This window comes from Saimiri boliviensis, chromosome 5, assembly GCF_048565385.1.
Source record: "Saimiri boliviensis isolate mSaiBol1 chromosome 5, mSaiBol1.pri, whole genome shotgun sequence".
Lineage (NCBI taxonomy): Eukaryota > Metazoa > Chordata > Mammalia > Primates > Cebidae > Saimiri > Saimiri boliviensis.
Genome location: NC_133453.1, coordinates 125,477,907 through 125,493,843, shown reverse-complemented (window position 1 = coordinate 125,493,843; position 15,937 = coordinate 125,477,907). Strand labels below are relative to the sequence as shown.

The window sequence follows — 15,937 nt, the reverse complement described above, 5'->3', positions numbered from 1 at the left end:
GCAGCCTGGAATTCCATTGCTCACACTTGACGTGCAGCTCAGGGCAGCTTTCTGGAACATCAGCCCTAATGGGGATGATCAGGTCCAGAGCTGTTGGTTCAGAGCTAGGAAGGTTTCTTCCATGCCACTTTGCTCTGGGATTTGACAACAGGGAAAGCCCTGTTCTGGGGCTGATGAGCTCAAAGCAGAGGCTTGGAAAACTCAAAGAGTGGGGAAATTCTGGGTGCACAAGGAAGAAAGGTGGGCAGAAGTTGGAAGAGGGATTTTGAAATGTAACTGGGACTTGGAAGAGAGATGTTAAGAGGTAAATTCTGAGAACAGAGCAATCAAAGGAACTGGGGAGTGGAGAAAATTCTGAGACTATAACAGAGTTGCAGAGTGGAGAGAGGTGTCATCTAGAGCTTAATTAGCAAAACTGGCAGTCTGCAAAGTGCAGAGTCAGGGTTGAAAAAGCGAAGTCAGAATTGCAGGAGAGGCTGTCTGAGGGTCCAGCTCACTCCATCGCCAGCAGAAATATCTCCTTAGACCAGAATTGCTCAACCTCAGTACTATTGGTTTTTGGGGGATTCTCTGGGGGAGCTGTCCTGTGCATTTGGCAGCATCCATGGCCTCTACCCACTAGATGCCAGTGGAACACCCTCACACCAGTTACGATGATCGAAAACTTCTCCAGACATGGCAACCATCTCCCTGGGAGCAAAATCACCCCCAGCTCAGGATCAGTGTCTTAGATTGATCGTGGCCACCTTTACCTTCTCAAGCTTTTTGTGAGCTCTGAGTGTATCACTTTCCGGCTCTGAGGAGCAGGGCGGGACATGGGCAGCCTCTTGGAAAATGCCCTTTATGAAAGTTAATGACTGGGGATTTCTGGCTTCTGTATGGCACTGAAGGGCCTGGTGAGCAAAGCTGCAGCATTTCCCTGCTGGGAAGATGCTGCCATGCAAATCTGCTTAGGTGCTTGCTACTCTGAGAAGGGCTTGGTTGAGCCGAGGCACTATTTACATCCTCAGGTCTCTGGTGAGGCTTTGCTAGAACGTAGGTGGGAGCTATTCTCCTGGAGGTAGAGAGTGTCTCAGAGTAAAAGTGGAGACCACACGGGTGGAATAGAGCAGCTAGCTGGCTCGCAGTTGCATTCTACCATGGGGCTAATGAATGCAAGCCTCTTACTCCTTATGGCTTAGGACGGAGAACACTTCGATCACTGTCAGCCTTCACCCTTGTTTATTGTTGTGTCTTCAGACCATCTTGGTGGGCAAACACCAGATAATGCAGAACAGAGAACAAGAGACTCCCATTGTGAGGATTTCTTACCCCTCATAAAATCTGTGCTAAAGTCAGCAAGATACACTGGAGCATAAAGGATCAAGCATGTGTCCTGTGGGGAAGATAGGGAATGAGTCAGAAGCAGAGGCAGTCAGAGCCCCCCTCAGGTCTCCTCAGCTCTTGCCACTGTGGTTCACCGCAACTGCATTCCCACTGCCAGCATCTGCACTGCTCTGCCTGAGGGCCATCACTGATGGTAGGGCCCATGGCAAGCCAAAAGTCCTGGGGAATTAGCGTCCGCCTCCAGTGGCCCTTACCTAATGACTGAAGTCAGCTGGGGTATAAATACCTCAGCTCTCTTGCCCCTGTGGTGGGAGAACTCTGACAGGAGTAGTCTACACTGGCTCCTATGGTTCCTCATTAGGATTATGCTCCAGTAATCCCCAGTGGTGTTTTGCTTCAGAACAGATTCCTTACTGGCTGCCTTTTCTTCCTCTTGTCTCACTTCCTCACTCTCTCAGTGGCATTTCCCGGAATCACCTCCTAAAAGAACTTGTACCGGACCGAGCATAAAAAGTCAATAGCAAGACAAGAGTATGCCAAATTGCAGGGTTTTTATTGCCAGCAGCCACGGAGGACTCACGTCTCTCCAACCCGTGGCCTCGAAAAGAGGGTGCCAAGACTTTTTAATACTCAAAAAGCCACCTTGGGAGTGGGGGGCGAGGAGCGGGGATGAGATGAAGGGCTTCAGACATTTCAAGGGCTTGTGGATTCTGTAAATCACCTCCTGGGTGGAGACGGGGCTCCGGACATTCCAAGGACCAGGGGACTTCTGTCACTCGGATTGATACTTAAGTGGTTCGCAGAAGTCAAGAGAAACATTAGTTTACACATTATCTGGGTAGGGTGGAATTCACAGACCTTAGTTACTTATTACAAGTCGCAGGAGCCAAGATGGCGTGGGTTAGGACTGCTTGCCTGTCACATTAGGGCCACAGAAAGCAGTTACTGATAAGCAAAGGTGAGCAGCTTTACATAGTAGTTATTTTGCAGAGCGAACTAGCAGTTTTATTTACAGAAGCCAAGGCCAGCAGTTATTATGAGAGAGTGGGGCAGCCGTTACAACTTAATTTTGGAAAACAGCTTTGTCTTGTATAAAATGGCATTGCTCCGGTTCTAACTTTAGGCTAACTATGTTACAAACTGTATTTGCAGCCTCAATTTAAGGTCTGCTTTTGAGACCCAAACAGACACACGGACAGAATGCTATTACATGACCTCCTATTGCTTGCTTGCTCCATGGATGCGTCACACACATAGAGGGGCACACAGAGACGTGCAGTGCCACATGCGTCACTGCCACACAACACGTGTCGACCTATCACAGTCACTAGATGGCCAGCTTGCTGGCCTCATGCAGAATTTAATTTCCTTGCATTTGATTTTGAGATTGGCCTGATTTCTCATAGCTAATGTAAATATAGGCTCTAGATTGTAAGAATTTCTGTAGGTCTGTGCATTCTCATTTGGATTGGCCTTATATTTTAAAACAAATGTTCGATGTGTTCATTTCAATTTATACTGGCATACAATTCTTGTGGCCGCAGTAAAGGTTGACTTAATGGAGCTGATACAATCTCTTGTTTTGGGGGTGGCACAAGCAGAAGGGTTGACTTTGAGCTAAATCTTTATCTGGATCCCTGCTTTTTTGAGAAGTGATTGCATTTATCATCACCGAAACCCTAATATTTATATCTTGGAAAACTGAGATTATTACCAGCTGTGAGTAACATTTATTAATTCTATTTCTCTTTATTAGCCAAAAAAAAAAAACAAACCGTATAATGGATCCTTTGCAATACACAAGGGTTAAGGTTTTTTAATGATTCCATTTTTAAAAGTTTTCCTTTATTTGTTATATATATTTAAGCTGTATAATATGATGTTTTAATGTACATAATGAAATGATTACTGTAGTCAATCAAATTAACATATTCATGCCTTTACCTAGTTACTTTGTGTATGTGTGTGGTTAAGAACACCTGAAATCTACTCTTTCAGCAATTTTCCAGTATACAGTACAATGTTATTAGCTCTAGTCACCACACTGTACCCTAGATCTCTAGAGTTATTTATAGTTCATAACTGCAACTTTGTACCTTTTGACCAATATCTCCCCAGTTCCTTATTTCTCCTCACCACCAGTAATAATCACCTTTCTGTTCTTTGTTTTTATGTATTTGACATTTTTAGATTCCACGTATAAGTGAGATATGCAGGTTTTTTTGTTTGTTTTTGTTTTTTGAGACAGAGTCTTGCTCCGTCGCCAGGTACCAGGCTGGAGTGCAGTGGCGTGATCTTGGCTCACTGCAACCTCCGCCGCCTGAGTTCAAGCAATTCTCCTGCCTCAGCCTCCCGAGTAGCTGGGACTACAGGTGCGTGCCACCATGCCCAGCTAATTTTTGTATTTTTAGTGGAGACAGGGTTTCACTATGTCGACCAGGATGGTCTCAGCCATCTGCCCGCCTCAGCCTCCCAAAGTGCTGGGATTACCGGCATGAGCCACCGTGCCCGGCCTATATGCAGTATTTTTCTTTCTGTATCTGGCTTATTTCACTTAGCATAACATCCTTCCCCTTCATCCATATTGTCACAAATAGCAGAATCACCTTTTTTAAGGCTTCACAATATTCCATTAAATTTTCTACAAGTTCTTTATTCATTTGTCCCTTGATGGATGCAGATTATTTGCCTGTCTTGGCTATTCTGAATAATCCTGCAATTGATATCAAAATGCAGAGATCTCCATGTGGTATTTCTAATTTCCTTTCCTTCGGGTATATACCAGGAAAGAGGGATTGCTCAATCATATGATTGTTGTATTTTTTTTTTTTTTTGGAGGAAGCTCCATACTGCTTTCCATCATGGCTGTACCAATTTACACTGGCACCAGCAGTGTACACGGGTCTCCTTTCCTTCGCACCTTTGCCAACACGGGTTGTCTGTTGTCTCTGATAATAGTCATCTTAACAGGTGTGAGATGCTGAGATCTCATTTGATTTCAATTTGCATTTCCCTGACGTTTAGTGATGTTGAACACCTTTTCATATGCCTGTTATCCTTTTTTTTTTTTTTTTTTGAGACGGAGTTTTGCTCTTGTTACCCAGGCTGGAGTGCAATGGCGCGATCTCGGCTCACCGCAACCTCCGCCTCCTGGGTTCAGGCAATTCTCCTGCCTCAGCCTCCTGAATAGCTGGGATTACAGGCACACGCCACCATGTCCAGCTAATTTTTTGTATTTTTAGTAGAGACGGGGTTTCACCATGTTGACCAGGATGGTCTCGATCTCTTGACCTCGTGATCCACCCACCTCGGCCTCCCAAAGTGCTGAGATTACAGGCCTGAGCCACCGCGCCCGGCCACCTGTCATCCATTTTTATGTCTCTTTAGAGAAATACATATTCAGGTCCTTTGCCCACTTTCCATCTGGTTATTTGTTTTCTCATTATTGAATGGCATGCTTTCCTTATATAACATATTTTGAATATTAACCCCTATCGGGTATATGACCCACAAATATTTTCTCCCAATCTGTTGGTTGCCTTTTCGTTTTGTTGACTGTTTCTTTTTTTGTGCAGAAGTTTTCAGTTTGATATAGTCCCGCTGGTTTATTGTTGCTTTTGTTGCCTGATTTTGGCGTGCTATACAAAAAATTTTTTAGTGATTCCGTTGCATAACTTCATGCCAAACCCAGAAGGAACCAGCAGAATACTCTACCTCCACTTAGTGACCTCACTTTAGCTATCTCACTACTGGCAGAAATGGCTAGAATTTTTTAAACAACATATTTGCTAATTAGTTTCTCATGTTAAAAAATGCATGCTTGTTGTAGATGTAACCTAGATCTTAGCTGAGAATGCCGAGACTTAGAGAAAATTAGCTCCACCCTCTTATCCTGTCTTTGTGGGAACTCCAATGAGCTTCTTCAGGTTTCTGTGCATGCCCAGGAACACACGTTCTCATCACTTCTGGCTGTCGTTTTTTTAGTTTAGCTGAACTTTCGAGTTCTCACGAGTTTCTGACTTCCCATGGCTGGTCTCTTCCCTGCTCTGCACAGATCCAGATAGAAACCCTATCTCCTGTCCCTTATTTCAAAAAAAAAAAAAAAAAAACAAACAAAAAAAAAAACACCTCACATAAGGCCATTTTTGTTGGGGTGGACTTTGTCTGATGTTTGGGAAACAGAAGGGGTTCATGTTACAGCAAAGTAAACAAGTTAAAACTGAGGATAAGTCACCAGAGTGTTTGCAGGAAAACACGTGAGGATGCCTTTTCTTTGAGTGCCTCCACACCGGGGAGTTTCCATTGGCCACTTTTCTCCCACCATCCTAGTTTCCTGTCTGTTGCCATGGTGCTCTGCTCTTTCTTTTCTTTCTTTTTTTTGAGATGGAGTTTCGCTCTTGTTGCCCAGGCTGGAGTGCAATGGCGCGATCTCGGCTCACCGCAACCTCCGCCTCCTGGATTCAGGCGATTCTTCTGCCTCAGCCTCCTGAGTAGCTGGGATTACAGGCACGTGCCACCATGCCCAGCTAATTTTTTGTATTTTTAGTAGAGACGGGGTTTCACCATGTTGACCAGGATGGTCTCGATCTCTTGACCTCGTGATCCACCCACCTTGGCCTCCCAAAGTGCTGGGATTACAGGCGTGAGCCACCGTGCCCGGCCCGCTCTGCTCTTTCTTAGTCCACTAGACGTCTGTCTCATTACTCGTAGAATACGTTCGATTATTGTTTGTCAAATAATCTGTTTCCCTCTCTGTAGGAAGGTGCCTTTTCCCGCAGAAGGTTGGAATATCCCCATTCTGTTGAATGCAGGAGTGGCTGTGTGGCACACTTCAGCCCATGACACGTGGCTGCAGGTGATGTGGATCACGTCTGTGCAGAAGCTTGCAGAGCCAGGGCATGGGGTATCAACTCTTTCTCCTCACCCTGGTGACTGTCAGGGTTCCAGAGAGACGCAGCTCTGGGAATCTGGGTCCAGAGTGCAGACAGCAGGGAGCTTAGGCGCGAAGTGCACTGATTAATTCTAGTAAGATGTCTGGTGTTCTTTTGGATTTTCTTATGTGATCATGTCATCTGTGACTAAAGACAGGTTTTTTCCTTCCATTCTAATTCGTTGTGTTCTTGCTTTAGTGACTGTTTAGAAGTGATTTGGAAGCTCCAGGGCAGTGTCGAATAACGTGATAGCAGCAGGCAACTCTAATACGCTCACAGTCTCAGGGGAGAGGTCCATTAAGCCTCCCGCAGGCTTTTTGTAGATTTAAAAAAAATCAGATTAAGGAAGTTATCTTCTATTCTTAGTTTTCTAGATAATTTTAAATACAAATATAATAAATTTCATCAAATGCCTTTTCTGCAGCTATTGAAATGATCATATTACCTTTATTCTTTAATCTATTAAACTGGTCAATTGTAATAATTGATTTTTGAATGGCAACTTAACCACGCATTGCTGAAATAAAAAGTATTGTTTTTATACCTCACTGGATTTGGATTACCGTATTTTACTTAAAATTTTTGCATTTATATTCATAAAGATATTGGCTGATATTTGGTCTCCCTTGCAATGTCCTCCTTGGTTTCTTATCACATTTTCCCTGGCCTTATCAAATAAGTTGGAATTCCTTACACCTGGGCTTGGAATCTCTTTCTGCAAGCCTTTATTTCCTTTGGGTCAGGTTTGATGAATTGTGTTTTTCTAGAAATATGTTTATCTCTAAATTTTAAATGGGCAAATTACCATAAATTCTTCAATTAACCTTTTATAATTTTGTTAATGTTTGTGGGATCTTTCGTGAGGGCTCCCTTTTTCATTCCTGATTCTGATCTTGTACCTTGTTTTTTCTTTCTTTCTTTTTTCTTTTTTTTTTTTTTGAGATGGAGTTTCGCTCCTATTACTCAGGCTGGAGTGCAATGGCGTGATCTCGGCTCACCACAACCTCTGCCTCCTGGGTTCAGGCAATTCTCCTGCCTCAGCCTCCTGAGTAGCTGGGATTACAGGCACACGCCACCATGTCCAGCTAATTTTTTGTATTTTTAGTAGAGACGGGGTTTCACCGTGTTGACCAGGATGGTCTCGATCTCTTGACCTCGTGATCCACCCGCCTTGGCCTCCCAAAGTGCTGGGATTGCAGGCTTAAGCCACCGCGCCCGGCCCGTACCTTGTTTTTTCTTAATCAACTTTTCTTCAGAGGTGGAGAGTACATTAGTAATCTCTTGCAGCATAAAAAACAATGAGAACACATGGACACAGGGAGGGGAGCACTATACACTGGGGTCTGTTGGGGGGAAATGGGGGAGGGACGGGGTGGTGGGGAGGTGGGGAGAGATAGCATGTGGAGAAATGCCAGATGTAGGTGATGGGGAGGAAGGCAGCAAATCACACTGCCACATGTGTACCTATGCAACAATCTTGCATGTTTTTCACATGTACTACAAAACCTAAAATGCAATAAAAAATAAAAATAAAAATAAAAATTACCCTAAAACTCAGTGATTTAATAATCTTACACAGCTTCTGTGCGTGGGAATAGATTCTAAAAGTGGATTCGCTGAGTGGTTCTGACTCAACGTCTCTCATGAGGCTGCAGTCAAGATGTCTTCTGAGGCTGCATTCAAGTGAAGTGTTAACTCAACCAAAGGATCTATTTCCAAGCTCACTCACATACGTGGTAAGTGACTGCGATTTGTTGGCAATTGCTAGAGGCCTCTTTTCTTCACCGTATGAACCTCTCTATAGGATTGCTTGAGTGTCTTTGTAGCAGGGCAGCTGCCTTCCTCCTATAAGGGATCCTGGGAGGTTGGGCAAATTGCCATTTGTTTTTCTGGTAGATTCTTATGAACTGGATTCTTTATGAGTGTTCACATCTCTGCATTAATATGCATTTCCCCTCCCGCCCTGCTTATCTGGTCCCAACTCTAGGGCTACCATGTCCACAATTGCCTCTGAGAGGCAAATGTCCCCAGGGATGTGCAAGGGGAGCTCCTCCAGAGAGTTCGAAGCCAGGTGTGAATGTCATTGGCCAGAACAAGTGGTCCCTGGCAATGCTGGTCTCAGAATGCCACCTGCTGTGTGGCTTCTCAGAGAGAGGGAGCTGGTTCCTCCAAGTCGGGCTCTGACTAAGCGAAGCGTCAGTAACAAAGGCCACTGCATTATATACCAACCCTGTACCAGACAAGGGCTCACCTCCTCCATTCTCACCACAACATGTGAAAGGAAGTAAGCGTCCTAGCCCCCATTTACAGATGAGAAAACTGAGGCTATAAGAGGTCAGAGAGCATGTCCGAGGTCGCATGGCTGGTAAATGACAAAGTCGGGACTTGAATGCAGGTGTGGGTGAGGCACCACCTGTTACAGGTACAGATAAAGACAACAGACAGAGATCAGGACATGCTCTGCCTCACTCTGGTGCCTGAGCCCTGAGAGAGCAAGATAGCCATGGCCTTAGAACTTCCCTCACAGGATCCAGGACGAGGGTCTTAGGAGAGAAAAGAACACTGCCTTCCTAAGCCCCCTGTCCACTGCCTCACGGCAGGTCCCTGGAGTCCAGGAAGAAACCAGGTCTATGGCAGGGAACCCCGAGGCCAGTGAATGACTCTTACCTGTTTACAGACCCTTGTTTAGAGACATAATTGTTGTTCGAGAGAACACCAGCCATCCCAGGTGTTACAGACTAAATTGTGTCCCCTTCCCAAAAGACATTGAAACCCTAAACTCCACTGCCTGTGAAGGTCACCTTATTTGGAAGTAGTGTCTTTGCAGATGATCAAGTTAAGATGAGGTCATTAGGTTGGGCTCTAACCCAATATGGCTGTGTCCTTTAATAAAAGAGAAGTTTAGACACAGGGATAGATACAAACAGGGAGACATGCACACACAGAGAGAGTGCCATGGGAAGATGGAGGCTGCGATCACACCGATGTAGCCATCAGCCAAGGAATGCTGAAGATTGCCAGCAAGCTACTAGAATTTAGGAGCAAGGGCTGGAACAGACCCTTGCTCTCAGTCTTGGAAGAAGTCAGCCTGTCAATGCCTTGGTTTCAGATTTCTAGCTTCCCAAGTGGTGAGGCAATAAATATACATGCTTTAGACCACCCAGATTGGGGCATTCTCTTATGGTATCCCCAGGAAACTAATAGAGTCCTGAGATGTGTGTCTTCCTCTCAGCCCTTTGGCTGGGTCTGGCTGAGAAACCCCAGTACCTCTGGTGCCACTGCCTGACTTGAAGGGACCCAGCATTGCTGTGCAGTGACAAGGGAGGCCAGAAAGACATGACCATGTCCCGGAGCTGGGTTCTTGCAGTATTAAGAAAGGATAAGTGACTCATCTTCCAAACAGAGGGGTCCTGTCCTGAAGTGCCCCCACTGATGACAGAGAGACAGATCAAAATCCAATTGCGCTCTCAAGTCTGCTGCAGGAGAGAACAGTGTTTGTGTCCTGTGCTGCTCCAGTGACAATTAGCGTCAGAAGATTAGGTTTATAATGGCCCATTCATTTTCTCTAGTCATCGGTGGTGTCTGGTGGAGAATTGGAATTTTTGATCCCCCATGCTCTAAGTGAATGCATAGTGAACTGTTTTGACAGCTTGGAAATTTTGTTGCAGATTCTTGATGACTTCCCATGTCAGGATCAATTTGCAGCCTTGTTTGTTCAGCTGATTAGGTCCCATCCAATTTTCTTGAGCTAAGATTTCAGAGGATCTGACATCATATATCGGTACCACAGAGGAGTGGAAGATGGGAATGGTCCCTGCGAGACTAGAGTTGAGGTCTGACATCCAGAACCATTGAACCTGCTGTGAGTCCTGTTATTTTTGCTCAAGGAACAAACAGTACGCTCTCTACTAAAAAAAAAAAAAAAAAAAAAAAAAAAAAAAAAAAAAAAACAATATTAATATTTACCGTAATGACAAATCTCTAAAAATGCAGACTTTGTCCAGAGATTGTTTGGAAAGTCAGTGAGCACATATATACAGCTTCTAGCCTGCGCTGCATGTAGGTAAAGGATAAAGGAACTTTTAGGATGGTCTCATTGGTTCCGTATAGTTCCCAGCCCTGCAGTTCCCTATTTACAAGACCTCAGGCCAGTTACTTATACTTCTTAAGTTTTTACATCAGTAATATGGAAGTAATAGTACCAGGAACCTGCTAGAGCTGCTGTGAAGATAAAATATTACACAGATAAGTTATTTGATCAGTCTCTGGAGCACAGTAAGCACGAAATGAACATGAGCTTCCTGCCAGAGTTATTTATGCAAAAAATTCCTTGCTCCTCTTTCACCTTTCTTCATCTCCTTCCTTCATCTTCTACGTTCTCGATCCTCTGTCAGAGAAAGTCTGCGGGTACCATCTAATAGAAATACAGTATGAGTCACATGTGGAATTTTAATTTTTCTGCCAGCTATATTTTAAAAAGAGAAAAGAAGCAGGTACAGTTACTTTTGGCAATGTGCTTTATGTCAAGCAACATATAGAAGCATATGATTGTTTCAACATGTAATTGACATAAATGTTATTAATGGGATAGTTACCTTCTATTTTTCCTACTCATTATTCAGACTCTGGTGTGTGTGTTACACTCACAGCATATCTCATTTCAGCCTGGCCCATTTTAGGTGCCCAGTTAGCCACGGGAGGTCGGTGGCTAGGATGCTGGTTAGTACCACTCTAGACATCTTGGAGCTTGTGATTTCCCTAGAAATTTCCCACTTCCCACACCTTGTTCCCCAGCCTCCTACCCAGTCCCTCCTATCTGTAGCTCAGGAGGTCCCCACCTGCAGGGTCAGGAACATCCAAGCCAGCCTGAGGTCAGAAGGACATTAGCGATCTCACGAGGGGGAGGGAGGAGAGTGGGCACTTGAAGCCAAACTCTCTAGATCCAGAATCGAGTGACCAGGCTGTGACCTCTGGGCTCCGGCAATGCCTGCCACCTTCCCCACTGCACCATCTTCCAACTTCCTCAGTGGCTCACCAAGCCCATGGCTGGAGGCCTCTCTGTGAGTGCAGTTCTCAGAAGGCCCCTGAGTCTATGATTCACTTTTTGCCCCACAGATAGACTTGATCAGGGCACCTGTGTGCCCCAGAAGTCTTGCTCAGAGGCCCTCTCACCCTCCCTCTGGGGAGAACGTTCCCTTGACCCAGACCCAAAAGGAGATATTTGGAGGAACACAAGGTCAATGGGCAGGCCCCTGAAGTTATTTTGCACAGCTTTTCAGGTTGCTCACAGACAGACCACGTTGACTTCCGTGGATTATGTTCTGTGTCCCACAAAGGCTCTTGGCCTTCCAGAGTGTGGACACTGGAGATTGTGCTGGCCAGCCCACTCTGTGGCCTGGCTTCAGCTCAGCTTCTAAACTTAGGGTTTCTAGAAGGCAGGCCATTTGCATCTGTCTTTGAGATGATCAGGCAGGTCAGTGGGTTAATCCACAGCTACCATTTAGTGGCTACCATCAGTGGCTGGCCTTCTGCACCACAGGAGAACCCCTTCAGGTGACAGCCACCTTTCTTCTTGACCAGGACCACCCTCAGATCTGAGAAAGAGAGTCCCCTCACCTGGGATCCATACGTAGCAGGGCCCCAATCTGGCCCTACCTGGCTGCCCCTCTGAGGCACCTTCAGTGAGGCAGAAACCTGCAGGGTAGAGGGAGTGTGCCCACCTGAGGTTCATGTACTCAGATCTTTCAACCTGAAAACGTTCTGAGACTCAGAATCCTGGTGTTGTCTGGACAAACAGCTTCTGACCTCTCTCCCAGGCCTAGCAGAGTCTCTTTCCACGTCCATTTTCTGAAGGTGCCTGTGAATTCCGAGGCCTAGTGGTGGGTGGCTAAGGGGCAGCTGTTTGTCAGGGGTATGGTCAGAATGTGGCCACTTGGGCTGTATAGCCACAAGCATGCATCAAGGCCCCTGCAATGTGGAGCAGAGCCAGGAGTGGGAAGGAAAGAGTGTTGGGGGACCCGCTCTCTCTGTCATATCCGTGTTTCCTGGCAGAACTCCAAGAAATCCAGCAGCTCCAAATCTGAGCCTGGCCTCCAGGTATGTTGGAAGGTGTACTTGTCAGGGTGGAGTCTAGAACATGCTCCGCTGAGCACTTCGTCGGCTGAGTTTATAACTTTTAAACACTTCGGCATAGGGAGCATGGCCTCCATTTGTGTTCTTGCTCTGGGATTCATCCACGGTCGGGCTGGGCTCTCCTGGCTCTTGGGGACACACTGCCTCGTGTCATGACCCCTGCTCCTCCTATACCCACATCCGTGCGATGGGAACCCATGGTTGTCGGCCATCATCAGGCTGAGCCACAGTGCTCCATGGCAGTGCTTGGCCTGCCCGAGTGGACACTAGACTTTCTGCTGGCCTGCCACTCCATGGCCCAGCTTCTGCTCAGGGTTCCAAACCTAGTTCCGGCTCCTAGAAGGCGGGGCATTTGCATCCCTCTTTGAGATGATCGGGCAGGTCAGTCGGTTAATTCGTGGCTACCACTTAGCCTAACTGCGTTCACACGCCCCCTCTCACCACATCCTAATTTCTGGACTTTCTTGTGCAGGGGTGACAAGGAAACATCCTGACCCCCCGGTGTGAATAGAGCAGTGGAATCGGGAGCTTCCCTCTGGAGCAGATGCCAAGGCAGGAATTGTTCCCACAATGGGTGCTGCCTCCCGCTTCGCTTTTATGTGCTTGGTTAGGCAGCTCGCTCTGCAATCAGATCTGGGGATCAAGAGATGAATAAGACACCATCCCGGCTCTTAATGAATTCATAGTCTAGTGGGTGGCATACGTGCAAACTAGTTTCTATCCACTGTAATCAGTGCTGTGATAAAGGTTTGTTTGAAATGCGGAGGAATCTTGCAGAAGGGATGACACACTCAGGATATAGTTTAAAAATATGAATTTTACATGTAATAATAAATATGATTTAATATTCTCTTGGTTGCTAGAAATAGAAATCTTGAGCCAGCTTAAGCCAAAGGGTAACCTCGTTACACTAAGAATGGAGGGAATCATGCAAATCGAGGGAATCAAGGTGAAGGTGCAGCCAGCCTTAATGGACAGACTGAAGCGGCAGGAAGATCCTGGCTGCTCTTTCTGTCACCTCCTTCTCAGCAGAGCTTCTTCATGCTTTTCTCTCACTGTAACCCAGTTTTCTTTGCCTTCCAGTTCACACGAAAGGAGCTGACCACTGGTGATAGCTCCAGAATGTATCACCCAGACACAGAGAGCAACCAGGCTGATATTTAAATGTATTAATTCAAATTTGAAATGCATCAGAAAGGACTTTGACTCAGTGTAAATCAGATTTGACTCAGTGTAAGTCAGACTGAGCTGTGTAGCCATCTTGTGACATTATGGGGCCTATTGTATATACGTGACTCCTTTTTTGGAAACATTAAAGATGGAGGGCTAGGTGTGGTGGCTCACTCCTGTAGTGCTTTGGGAAGCTGAGGCGGGAAGATGGCTTGAAACCAGGAATTTGAGACCAGCGTGGGCAACATGGTGAGCACTGTTTCTACAAAACTTTTTTTAAAGCTAGCTGGCTGTGGTGATATGAACCTGTAATCCCAGCTCCTCTGGAGACTGAGGCAGGAGGATCGCTTGATCCCAGGAGTTTAAGGTTGGAGTGAGCTGTGATCATGGCCCTGTACTCTAGCCTGGGTGACAACAAGACCCTGTCTCTAAAAAAAAAACTTGAAAAGTTAAAAAATTAAAAGATGGAGGAGAATAAAATCATGCCACCCTCAACTGGAAGCCTGCTTCCAGAAAGATAATAGAAGGTGGGTGAATCAAGTAATAGATGCTCACTCCATTCCACCCCTTGACCTTCCAGTGTACATGCACACACATACATGTTCACACTTGCACAGACACACACAGATCCGTTCCTCCCACACACCCAAAGAGGCCTCTGCTCAATTCTGTTCACCAAGATCCTTTTCCCCAATGGGAGACAAACTAAGGTCACATCAGGCAATGAATTCCAACGTGAGGTCGTGCAGCCTCTCTTTTCTAGGTCACAGTCTTTGGAGATTAGCCATTGCTCTGCTCTCTCTCTTTTAAAGGTGCTTTGGAAGGATAAAGATGTCAGAGGGAGATCCCCAGAGTTCTCAGACTTGACTCGTGATCGCCATAAACCTTCAGTTTTCTGATCAGGACATGACAATTAGCTTTAAATTTCACTTCAGCTTTATGAAGGGGATTCAGTGGCATTTGACTCCTGCAGCTTGGCAAGGAATACAATTATTTAACCCTCAGCAGACTCAGATTTCTGTTGACGTCCATAAAACTCCTTGCTCAACAGAATGACATGCACCCTGTGCTATTCTGCCTCAATTTTTATGATCGCTAGCTCAGAATGGAGCTTGTCTCTCTCCTTGTTTATCATAACGGCTGCAAGAAGTAACTGAGACGTGCCAAAGTCATGGAATATTACCATTGAGTCAAGTCCCAAGACAAGATAAGCAACAGTTTTACGAATTATGAGGATTGCCGTCTCTTCAGACGAGGACAGATGGATGAGCAAATCCTTACCTCTCTCCTAACCACGAGTCATTTTCTCTGACATTCTGGTAGATGACAATCTCCACTCCTGGCAGAAACTTCTTTATTTGTTAAGTTTCATTGGGTCAACAATAACAAAAATGGGCCGTGGATCACTTAAAAATGACATTTGCTAATATAAGCAACTAGATGATGACAGAGAGTCCAAGGAAGAACTCAGCAGCCATGCCTTGAGACGGGCAGGGACCCGGAAGACTCGGGGCTCTTGGCTGAAGGGGCAGTCCTGAGCCTTCACCCTGATGGGCTCTAAAATGGCTCAGGCAATGGCATTCTGGTATTGAGTCTCTCAATTCAGGATCTAAATGCCTGGCAGAGATTATCTAGTGGAACAAGCATTAGGCTTCCCTTCCAGAAACTTACATAAGTACTAAAAAGACGCTATCAAAAACTAAGACTCCAAAAACAAAACAGCCTTCCAAAATACTGCGTTCCAAGGGGTCTAGTCTGAAGACTTCTCCTTTCCCAGGGGTTGTGTGTATAAATATGTGCATGCATGTCAGGCAAAAGAGAATCGGCAGAAAATTAGCACGGAGGGGTAACCAGGAGGTGTCAGGAGAGTTTGGAAATCGAAGCTGACTTTGGAAATTAGAAAGTATCTCTGGGCAACGCAGAAAGGCCTTGTTGAGCTTGGAGGCCACACATCTGTAATGGTACTAATCTGCATGGTTATGCAATTTTCTGTAGCATTGCTCAGAAGCCGACGTATCGGATTGGAGGAGGCAGGAAGCTGGGTGGATACAAGTCTGTGTTTTTCTCAGCAGGTATGACAGGGAGGAAAGAGGATGAATGCATTGTCAGGGCAACAGATCTCATGGCGATCCGTAGGGTCTAGAGGTCAGGGTGGGAAATGACAAGAGGAGGCTGAAAGTTGACACGGTCAGGGGTCAAATGCCAGAGGTCCTGGTTAGACGAAAAATGAGGTTTAGTGGGAGTAAGGGAACCTTTTGTAAGAGGTGAAAGATTTCAGCAGGCCTCGAAGTGGATAAAAATAAGTAGACTTGTACTGATTTCTAAAACAGTCCTGAATTTCTGTCTCCGACCCTCTAGCCACCCTCTGGCAGACATCG

The 15,937-nt window shown here is 45.7% G+C and overlaps 1 protein-coding gene across 4 annotated transcripts in view; it reads left to right on the top strand.

Annotated features, from left to right (window-relative positions):
* Window positions 1-10,210, top strand: part of MTHFS (methenyltetrahydrofolate synthetase) — a 296,448-nt gene extending 286,238 nt beyond the window's left edge. For all 4 annotated transcript variants that reach the window (XM_074399920.1, XM_074399924.1, XM_074399923.1 and 1 more), the window contains exon 7: window positions 7,837-10,210. The gene's annotated coding sequence lies outside the window, so the exon portion shown is untranslated. The remainder of the gene's footprint in view (window positions 1-7,836) is intronic.
* Window positions 10,211-15,937: the final 5,727 nt, after the last annotated feature.